The sequence below is a fragment of the Dioscorea cayenensis genome, chromosome 6, assembly GCF_009730915.1.
Source record: "Dioscorea cayenensis subsp. rotundata cultivar TDr96_F1 chromosome 6, TDr96_F1_v2_PseudoChromosome.rev07_lg8_w22 25.fasta, whole genome shotgun sequence".
Classification (NCBI taxonomy): domain Eukaryota; kingdom Viridiplantae; phylum Streptophyta; class Magnoliopsida; order Dioscoreales; family Dioscoreaceae; genus Dioscorea; species Dioscorea cayenensis.
The window spans coordinates 9,701,562-9,712,889 of record NC_052476.1 but is presented as its reverse complement, the minus strand read 5'-3'; the positions used below and the strand labels follow the sequence as shown (position 1 = coordinate 9,712,889).

At 41.7% G+C, this 11,328-nt stretch overlaps 2 non-coding genes across 2 annotated transcripts; both read left to right on the top strand.

Annotated features, from left to right (window-relative positions):
• The first annotated feature begins 7,042 nt into the window (after positions 1–7,042).
• On the top strand, positions 7,043–7,150 carry LOC120264111. The gene has a single exon (XR_005537288.1). It is a non-coding gene; the product is annotated as a small nucleolar RNA R71 (small nucleolar RNA).
• A 3,769-nt stretch (positions 7,151–10,919) lies between these two features.
• LOC120264052 lies at positions 10,920–11,026 on the top strand. Its single transcript, XR_005537233.1, has one exon. It is a non-coding gene; the product is annotated as a small nucleolar RNA R71 (small nucleolar RNA).
• The last annotated feature ends 302 nt before the right edge of the window (positions 11,027–11,328 follow it).

The window sequence follows — 11,328 nt, the reverse complement described above, 5'->3', positions numbered from 1 at the left end:
CAAGGGTGAAATGGAGAGAGAATCTTAATCAATAAATATGAGGTACCCGGGCAATGGTCCCCCTAGGATCTATCATGAAGTTCAAGATTCGCTAAATGCTTCTAAACCGAGTCTAATGAGTTGAGGTAATCCAAAAACAACCGGTCCCTCATATCCAAGCAATCGGTACTTGTCCCCTACAAGGTCCGGTGGAGAATTCACTCAATCTCAACACCTCACACACCATATGACCGCAATAAGTTCTAGGGATACCTAACAGTTAAACCGATTCCTAAAGATAGATCCAACCCTAATTCCCGGCAAAGGATCCCTAACCCCTTACAAGATCCCAGTGGAGAAATCTCTCAATCTCATGCCTCACACCAAATATGGTTGCATGGAGTCTAGGGATACGGAGATAGGAAAACACTCAATCGGAAGGGAAAGGTGACGTTCCACTATCTCATGACTCACCCTCTCAACACTCTTTTAACCTTGAAGTTTTTAACTCTAATGGGGACCTCTCACATCAAAGTAACAAATCAAGCAATGTAAATAAATCACAAAGATCAATAACACTTGTAAGCAATGAAATCATAAGGTTAAACTCAAATCAACTCGGATTAACTATAAATATAAAGCAAATCAATACAAAAGAATAGATCGTAGGGTTCACATGCCCAAGTACCTACTAGAGTTTAGCCCTCCATGTGGAAAGTTACAAGACAATGATTAATACAAATGAAAATCAACAAAAACCATAGAGAAAACCCACTTGAATTTGTGATGATAGGCCTTAGTGGGCAGTTCAACATCTTGATGGATTCCTCTCCGAAGCTAGGTTGATGGTGGCTTCCCAAGTACTATGACGTCAAAGGAAACTATCAAAGTTGGTGAAGAACACAATCAAAATTGGCAAAGACCTCCTCTCCAAACCCTAGCCGTCTTACCCCTCAAGAGCCACGCAAAAGATGAGAAAGAATAGGGCAAAATGGCTATTTATCGGCCTTAGACCGCATCTGTCACGTGCCCCCTTGCACCCATATGGATTTTCCACGCGTTCGCATGGTGACAGGATCCCCTTGCATATATCCCGTAAGTGAACGGGTTTGTCAAAGTAATAATCTTGGATGAGCGGGTATCGAATCCACAGGGAGTAGGGAATAAAAACACTTAATCCGCTTCTTAGCTATGTGAAAGATCATTAATGATAAGTGTGACAATGATTCAATTCTCAAAATTAAAAACAACAAGTAAGAGAGCACGAGTAAAGGAGGAGGTAAGACAATCGATTAAGATGGGGTACTCGATTAAGTAAGGCAATCGTTTCAAGTGCAAGAACCCTCTATTATGCTTCCTAATCAATGTAATGGTGAGTTGTGGAAATCCTTAAATACATAGTCCCAAATCTAAGGTCAACTATGCCTAACTCTATACATGTCCCGAAGGAGAGATTAGATAACCTTTCAACCTCGCACTAGAATAGAGTTACAATGAGCTCTAGGGATTCCAAGTGATAAATCTCTTCCTAATTATAGACCTAACCCTTTGGTCCAGGTGGAAGGTCTCTAACCACGATTAAGCCCTAGATACTAAGATCACCTCAACGCTTCACTCCATTGCAAGCGCAACTAAGCCCCAGCGGAGGGTCATCCCTTAGACCATTCACTCTATTATGGCCGCAAAGAACTCGAGGAATGGAGGTAGAATCTATCACGTCAGAGGGTAAAGGGAACGCTCCTGTACCTCTCGACTCACCCTCTCAACCCTCTGCAACCTAGCTTTTTCTAACGCTCGTGGTGTGTCACTCACTCACAAGGTTACCAACAAGAACTCTCAACCCTAGTGTCCCTCTAGGGGAAATGTTCATACAATCAAGCATTCAAGGTTGGAACTCACAACAAACATCAATTAATTGAAAGCATAATAAAGAGATTCATTGAAAAAAATACATCCTAGGGTTCACAAATACCCAATACGAGGGTTTAGCTCTCCATGGAGCTAAGTACAATCAAAGAAATAGAATTTAAAAAGCAATGTATCCATAGAGAAACCCCCTCGATAGTCATGTCAATGGTCTTGTGGAAAGTCCTCTACTCATCGTCCAAGGTTTCTTTTATCCGGTATAGGATACGCCTCGACGGAAGCTCCCCTACCAACCTTCTTCCAAAGGAATGACGATTTCTGAGAAGTAGAACCTCTCCAAAACCCTAGCCAATACCTCTCAAAACCCTAGCCGAAACCTTCTCTCAAGTTGGGGAAAAGATGGAGAAAAGAATCCTGAAATGGGGGCTGAATCGGCTTTAAATAGGGCTGGAATCGGGAATCCACACGCCCCTGTGGGTGCCCCTGTGGAATCCGCACGGGCGTGGGTAATTTCCACACGTCCGTCCGGATTCTCTGAAACTGTCATTTTCGGCCGGTTGTGAACAGTAACTATTACAGTGTTTGCTACGGTACTCTACCAAAAAATACTCCCGAATCCACTTTTCAATGAGGTAACATAAACGGGCACACGTTTATGCCGTGGATCGCTTTGCTTCTTCAATGATGGATAAGTTGATGGAGATCTTGTTCTATGTGCATAAGTCGGAATGCTTGAGTGTGACTGCCCTTGTGCCCCTCCAAGCTAACTCAAATACGGGGAGGTTGGTACACACTCTAGCATCTCGCACCTGACTCTTATCTTCGCGTTTGAACTTTAGCAAGATTTCCTCAAAAATTGGTGCATTGTGATCCACATTGGCTTCTTTCCTTCATAATTGGTTTCACAGCCCAACTTCCATAAAAGTAACATAAAAACACACATATTACTGGAAAAAATCCGAGAAAAGTAATGCTCAACATATGGAAAGAACGCTTCACATTCATATTGCACAAGCACTTATCATGTGGGCTGCGGAAATTTCGACTCGGTCACATGAACAGTAATTTTGTACAGTAAAATTACCACAGTGTTTTGCTACAGTGGTTCCCATAAAACGTGATCCAAACATTCTTCTCTTGAGGCAACGTAATTGGCCACACAATTATGTGGTAGGCTATAACACTTTTCTTCATTGACGCATCTTGAAAGATCTTGAAATCCTCACAAAGTGTAGGAATGTGAAGATGTGACTGCCTTTGTGGCCTTCCAAATGGTGAATTGACTTGCATATCTATGGAAGTTGGCACACATCTCCTCATTCACAAACTCCTCTTGTGCTTTCGTCCTTGATTTGTGTAAGAATTCTCAATATAGTGCCTTAATAGTCTATGTTTGCTTCCTTTTGCATTTCTAATGCATTCACAACCTATATGCATAAAAGAACACCGAATGCACAATATAAGACATAAACCACATATAAAATGATTCTCAATGTATGTAAAACATATATAGAAATATGTCTACTCAAGCACTTATCAGTTTCCTAGTATGTTGTATAAGTATCCCTCATCATGAGGGATTAACTTATTTTGGTGTTTGGATGTCGATGAACCCTAGGGTTTATTCTTGTGTATGAACTTGGGATGTTGTTCTTCATTTAATTTGATGGTTGTTTGAGATTCAATCTTTTGTGCTTTGATGCTTAGAATTACATTTATGGAGAAATCCGCAGTTCTATTATGAGTTGTATGTGTAGATGTGACCTACTCATGTATACTAGATCTAGGAGTGATTGAAAGGGGATTCTTGTATCGACACGCTGAGAGATCAGGTTTTTGTAGCCCTCCAATGCTAGGTTTAAGCCAAAGGATAGTAGGGTTACTCCTATTAGAGATTTCCTTGAACTCATTACAATCGTAGGTGGGTTAATCCGGAAGAGATTATAATTAACACTCGTATGGGATAAGGGGTTAACTGCTGAGGAGTTGGGGTTAACCTATTTATGAGATCTCTAGGTCCTAAATGCCGTCATACACTTTAAACAATCCAAGTTTGGGACTTAATGATAGCCCTAGGAGGATTCCTTTCCGAACACCACCTTATTCTTGTTTGGCACTCCCTTGTTTATTTATTTATGTGTGTTAGTTACCCTGCCATAGGATTAGGTTAGGTTAGTTTATTTTGTTTTATTTGTTCTTATTACTAAGGATAGTAGGCTACATAATAGATGAAGAGTCAGTAATAATACTTCCTTGGCCCCATGGAATACGACCCATGTGTCACTCACAGGATATTAGTTGGCGATCCCGTACACTTGCATGGAAGTAGTCATGCAGAAATCAACTCAGTCGTGTGGAAATTCCACACGCCCGTGTCGATTCACGGTGCTTGAAAACCGCACGGACTATATGAAGAATCCTCAAAAACGTATCAAAAATTTGTTCTAAACCAATCTAAAAGCATGCACTAACCATTTAACATGTAAATGAAACAACATTCAAAAGATTTAAACAAAAGAAATCAAGATTTTGCAAAGGAAAATAGGAAAAAGGTTTACCTATGAGATGAGGATGAAAAACTTGAAATCGGCAGGAAAACTAGATTGAAATCCCTTTAAAACGACGGTGAGGAGTCTGGAGAGTGCAAAGATGTGCTCTCTGAGTGTTTTTGAGTGTAAGGATGAAAAAACGTGAATAGATTTTAAAGAAAAGCCATGTCTCTTAGCATTCTGCACATCCACACGGGCATGTGGAAATTACCCACCGCCGTGTGAATCCACAAAGGAGCTTCATAGGAGCACTCACACGCACATGTGTGATCTCGGGATGCCATATTTTACCTTTGAACGTATTTACACTGGTGTGTGGAAATTCCCCACACCCGTGTGCCTGACCGACAAGGGGCACCGACACATCCCTATGTCTTCTCTGTCCACCCAAGAAATTTCTCTAAGTGTTTCACATGCCCTTGTCAAATTCTACCCGGCCGTGGGTCTTCATAAGGGCCTCTTATAGGGGCACTCACATACACTATGCAAAATTAATCAAAGAATCAATGAAAAACACGCTTAAACGACCAAGAATCTTCGCCAATCATAATTAAGCACATGAAAACACCAATAATCCACAAGAAAAACACAATGATAGCATGTAAAAGAGATCAAGACACCAACACTCAAGCACTTATTCACGCAAGTACTAAACTAAAGGCTAGAATAACAGTAGACTTGGGTTGCCTCCCAAGAAGTGCTTATTTACCATCACTAAGCTTGATGTATCTCTTCTTACCTCACGGGGGTTCATAGATGAATGTTTCCCTCTTACCCATAAACTGAAAGCATGATGAACATAATCTTTTCAAGGTAGAGGGGAAGTTATCGAGCATGTTACCACACAAGGGTTCGTCATCCTTACTCTATTCCCTCGCACATCCCCATTAGCCTTGGGACATTTCTTGTGCCGTCTCCTTGCTCGCTTTTATCTTTTTTGATCATCTTCTTCATGATCCCCGGGGTAGATTACACCTTGTCCTCTAGATCAAGTATCAAACTTCTTCATCCTTTACTTCTTGGTCAAGCAACCCCTCACACGGGTCCAGACACATCATTTCCTTGAGATATTGATCTATTAGTTCACTCCAGTAGTGTCAAGAAAGTAAAGAATATCATCAAAGTCTAGAGAATGTCTCATGGGTTCGGCGTGGCGATATGTACGCTTGTCATCCCTAACTCATAAAGTCAATGCCTTGCCATCCATATTAATAAAAGCCTTGGAAGTGCGCAAGAATGGCCTCCCAACTATCAAACGAACATCAACATCCACAATACAAAATCCACAGGAAATATGTATTTGTCAACCTTCATAAGTAGATCTTCGATGATGCCCCTCGGATGTCTCACAGTTCGGTCTACCAATTGAAGTGTCATCCGAGTATGCCTAGGCTCTCCTAAGCCTAGCTTTTGAAAAAAAGGCATGACGTTGATGCTAGCCCATGAATCTGCCAATGCCTTCTCTTCAGACAAATTACCAATGTTGCATGGAATGATGAAGCTTTCTGGGTCTTTCTTCTTCTTTGGCATATTCTTTTGCAACACCACCGAACATAAAGCATCTAAGATCACAGATGCACTATCCTCCAACTTCCTCTTATTAGTAAAGAGGTCCTTGAGAAACTTTGCATAGCCTGGCATTTAAGACAATGCCTCTACAAATGGAATGTTGATATGTAACTGCTTGAATAGACCCAAGAACTTCTTGTATTACTCATCATTTTGGTCATTCTTCAATCTTGAAAGATAAGAGATTCTTGGCTTGTAGGGTGGGGGTGCCACATCCTTTCCTTTGGCTCTCTCCTCAACCTCCATGACCTCGGTTACTTCAACATTAATCTTCTCGCTCAGAAGTCTATCCTCAACCTCACGACCACTTCTCAAAGTGATCGCCTTCACATGTTCTCTTGGATTTGTCTCCGTGTTACTAGGCAAGCTTCCTTGAAGTCTCTTTGATAACAACTTAGCAATTTGCCCCACTCGATTCTCTAGATTATGCAATGATGGGGTGTGGTTGTGATGTGTAGCTTAGACCAACTAAAATCATGTATCCGATGATTGGATGAACTTGGTCAAAGTTTTCTCTAGATTTGTCATCTGGGTTTCCAAACCTGAAACTCGATTCTCTATGTTCGGGCCTTATTGGTGCTGTTGGAAACCTAGTGGTACTATGCCTTTTGTTACCCTTGATTATTCCATGAAATATTCTGGTGGCTCCTCCAACCCGGATTGTAGGTGTTGCTATATTGATTGCCTTGGCTTCTCATTGTATTACCCGCAAAATCCACTTGTTCTACTGAGGATGTTCCAATAAAAGGAATCGAGCAATCAGACGAAGCATGTCCTCCCCCACACCCACCACAACTAGTCAAGACCGCCATTCTAGAAGAAGTTAGAGTATCTAACTTCTTGCTCAATGACTCAACTCGGGCCACCAATGAAGTAGCTGTATCAATCTCATGAAGTCCTGCTACTTTTTTTCTGTCTCTTATGTTCCACTGGTAGTTGTTCATTGCTATCTCTTCAATGAGATGTAAGGCTTATTTAGGGGCCTTGTTTCCTATGGTATCTCCTGCTGCTGCATCAAGTAACTGCCTTATGCTTAGGTTTAACACATTATAGAAAGTCGAATGATCATCCATCGAGGAAACCCATATTAAGGACATTTTCAGTAAGAGCTCCTTGACCCTATCCCATGTCTCAAAAACAGACTCCAATTCTGTTTGCATAAAGGAGGATATTTCATTCCTGAGCTTCGCACATTTTCCAGGAGGAAAATATCGGGCAAGAAAAGCTTCTACCATCTTCTCCTAGGTAGTAATCGATGTTCTAGGTAATGAATGTAGCCACTACTTTGGTCTCTCTTTTAAGGAAAATGGGAAGGTCCCCTTGTGTATATCCGCATGAAAAACACACGATGACATTGAAAACCCACAAGAAAACACAGTAAAAGCATCTAAAAAATAAGACATGAACACTCGGCACTTTATTCGCATAATAACTAAACTACTAACTAAGAAAACAATAAACACTTGGGTTGCCTGACAAGGTCCCCTTGTGTATATCCCGCAAGTGCATGGGTTTGTCGAAATAATAATCCCGGATGAGCGGGTATCGAATCCACAGGGAATAGGGAATAAAAATACTTAATTCACTTCTTAGCTATGTGAAAGATCATTAGTAATAATTGTGACAATCATTCAATTCTCGAAAGTAAAATCAAAAAGTAAGAAAGCACGAGTAAAGAAGAAGGTAAGGCAATCGATAAAGATGTGGTACTAGGATAATGCTCCGCCTAGGACGATCGCTTCAAGTGCAAGAACCCTCTATTATGCTTCCTAATCAATGCAATAGTGAGTAATGGAAACCCTTCATTACATAGTCCCAAATCTAAGGTGAACTATGCCTAACTCTAAACATGTCCCGGAGTAGAGATTAGATAACCTCTCAACCTCGCACTCACATAGAGTTGCAATGAGCTCTAGGGATTCCAAGTGATAAATCTCTTCCTAATTATAGACCTAACCCTTTGGTCCAGGTGGAAGGTCTCTAACCACGATTAAGCCCTAGATACTAAGATCACCTCAACGCTTCACTCCATTGCAAGCGCAACTAAGCCCCAGCGGAGGGTCATCCCTTAGACCATTCACTCTATTATGGCCGCAAAGAACTCGAGGAACGGAGGTAGAATATATCACGCCGAAGGGGAAAGGGGGCGCTCCTGTACCTCTCGACTCACCCTCTCAACCCTCTCCAACCTAGCTTTGTCTAACGCATGTGGTGTGTCACTCACTCACAAGGTTACCAACGAGAACTCTCAACCCTAGTGTCACTCTAGGGGAAATGTTCATACAATCAAGCATTCAAGGTTGGAACTCATAATAAACAATAATTTATTGAAAGCATAATAAAGAGATTGAATGAAACGAATACATCCTAGGGTTCACAAATACCCAAGTACCCACTAGGGGTTTAGCTCTCCACTGAGCTAAGTACAATCAAAGAAATAGAATGTAAAAACAATAAATCCATAAAGGAACCCCCTCGATAGTCGTGTCAATGGTCTTGTGGAAAGTCCTCTACTCGTCGTCCAAGGATTCCCTCATCTGGTATAGGATACGCCTCGACGGAAGCTCCCTACCAACCTTCTTTTAATGAATGACGATGTTGGAGCCGTAGAACCTCTTCAAATCCTTGGCCAATACCCCTCAAAACCCTAGCCAAAGCCCTCTCTCAAGTTGGGGAAAAGATGGAGAAAAGAATGCTAAAATCGGGGCTGAATCGGCTTTAAATAGCGCTGGAATCGGGCGACTACACGGGCCCGAGGATTTTTCAAACGCCCATATGGAATTTCCACGTGGGTGTGGGTAATTTCCACATGCCCGTGTGGATTCTCTGAAACTGTCATTTTCGGCCAGTCGTGAGCGATGAATCGCTACATTGTTTGACCCAGTGATTTGCTACAGTACTATGCCAAAAATACTCCCAAATCCACTTTTCATCGACTTAACATAAACGGGCACACGTTTATACCGTGGATCGCTTTGCTTCTTCAATGACGGATAAGTTGATGGAGATCTTCTTCTATATGCATAAGTCGGAATGCTTGAGTGTGACTGCCCTTGTGCCCCTCCAAATGGTTATGCAAACTCAAATACGGGGAGGTTGGCACACACTCTACCATCTCGCACCTGACTTATATCTTCGCGTTTGAATCTTAGCAAGATTTCTTCCAAAATCGGTGTATTGTGATCCACATTGGCTTCTTTCCTTCATAATTGGTTTCACAACCCCTACCGCATAAAAAGTAACATAAAAACACACATATTAATGTAAAAACCCGAGAAAAGTAATGCTCAACATAAGGAAAGAATGCTTCGCATTCTTATCACACAAGCACTTATCATTGACTCCCAAGAAGCTCTTGTTTTACATTTCTAAGCTTGACGTACCTTGTCTTACCTCATGGGGGTTCATATATGAAGGTTGCCCTCTTACCAATAGCTTGAAAGCATGATGAACAAAGTCTCTTGAAGGTAGAAGGAGAGTTATTGGGCTTGGGATCACCTAGTAATGGTTCATCCAACTTGTTCGGTTCATGCACATCTCCAACAGCCTTGGAACATTTCTGGTGGTGTCTCCTCGCCCTCTTCATCTTCCAAAGAACCTTCTTTAGGATCGCCGGAGTAGACGGTACTTCTTCCGTCGATCCAAGCATCATTACTTCTTCATTTTCCATCTCTTGGTCAAACTAACCCTCGTACGGGTTTGGATTGAACATTTCCTGTATATATTCATCAACAATCTCATCAGTAGTGTCTAGAAAATACAAAGTATCATCAAAATCAAGAGAATGCCGCATTGCTTCAGCAAGGCAGTATGTGAGATTGTCATCTCCAACTCTCAAATTTAGCTCTCCGCCATCCATGTCAATCAATGTCTTGGAAGTCCGCAAGAACGACCTCCCAAGTATCAAGGATACATCGTCATCTAGCACAACAAAATCAACAGGACATATGTACTTGTCCACCTTGACAAGCACATCTTTGATGATACCCCTCGAATGTCTCACCGTTCGGTCCGCTAATTGCAAAGTCATCTGAGTGGGCCTAGGCTCGCCCAAGCCTAGCTTCTGAAAGAAGGTGTATGGCATAACATTGATACTAGCTCCTGAGTCCGCCAATGCCATTTCTTCACCTAAATTGCCAATGTTACATGGAATGATAAAGCTTCCCAGGTCTTTCCTCTTGTTCGGCATGTTCTTTTGTAAAACTGCCAAGCAAGAAGCATCTAAGATCACTGAAGCACTCTCCTCTAACTTCCTCTTGTTAGACAATAAGTCCTTACAGAATTTTGCATACTTAGGAATTTGAGACAATTCCTCAACAAAAGGAATGTTGATGTAGAGTTGCTTAAACAAGCTCAAGAACTTCTTGTACTATTTATCTGCTTGGTTATTCTTCAACCTAGAGGGTTAAGGGATTCTTGGCTTGAAAGGTGGGGATGCCACATCCTTCTCTTTGCTTGTTCCCTCTTCAACCTCTATGACCTCGGGTGCATGTTCATTGGGCTTCTTACTTGGAAACCTACCTTCAACCACACGACCACTTCTCGAAGTGATCGCCTTCACATGCTCCCTAGGATTGGTCTCTGTATTGCTTGGCAAGCTCAACTGAAGATGCATCACCAATGGAAATCGGGCAATCAAAGGGAGCATGTCCTCTACCACACTTGGTGTAAGTAGTCACGGCCGCCACTCTATTCGAAGTTAGAACATCTAACTTCTTACTCAATGATTCCACTTGAGAAACTAATAAAGTTACTGCATCTATCTCATGAAACCCGGCAACCTTCTTCTTCTCCCTAACATTCCATTGGTAGCTATTTAACCCCATTTCTTCAATTAGTTGACGGGCCTCATCGGGGATCTTACTACCTAAGGTACCTCTTGCTGCTGCATCCAAGAGTTACCTTGTGCTCAGATTCAACCCGTTGTAAAAGGTCTGAACAATCATCCACTTTGGGAATCCGTGTTGCGGGCACTTTCTCAAGAGCTCGTTAAACCTTACCCATGTCTCAAATAGAGACTCCAATTCTGACTATACAAAGGATGAGATCTTATTCCTAAGATTTTCAGATTTTCTTGAAGTGAAATAATGTGCTAAAAAAGCTTCTACTATCTCCTCACATGTGGTAATTGATGCTCTAGGTAATGAGTTTAGCCACTGCTTCGCTCTCCCATTTATGGAACATGGGAAGGCTCACAACTTGATAGCATCATTCGTCACAGCGTTTATCTTAAGCATATTACACAACTCAAGAAAGTTCTCTATATGACCGTTTGGATCCTCATCGACCAAACCATTGAACTATGTGGATTGCTGCAATATGTGGAAGAATGCCCGACTTCAACTCGAAGTTCGAGTCATGAATC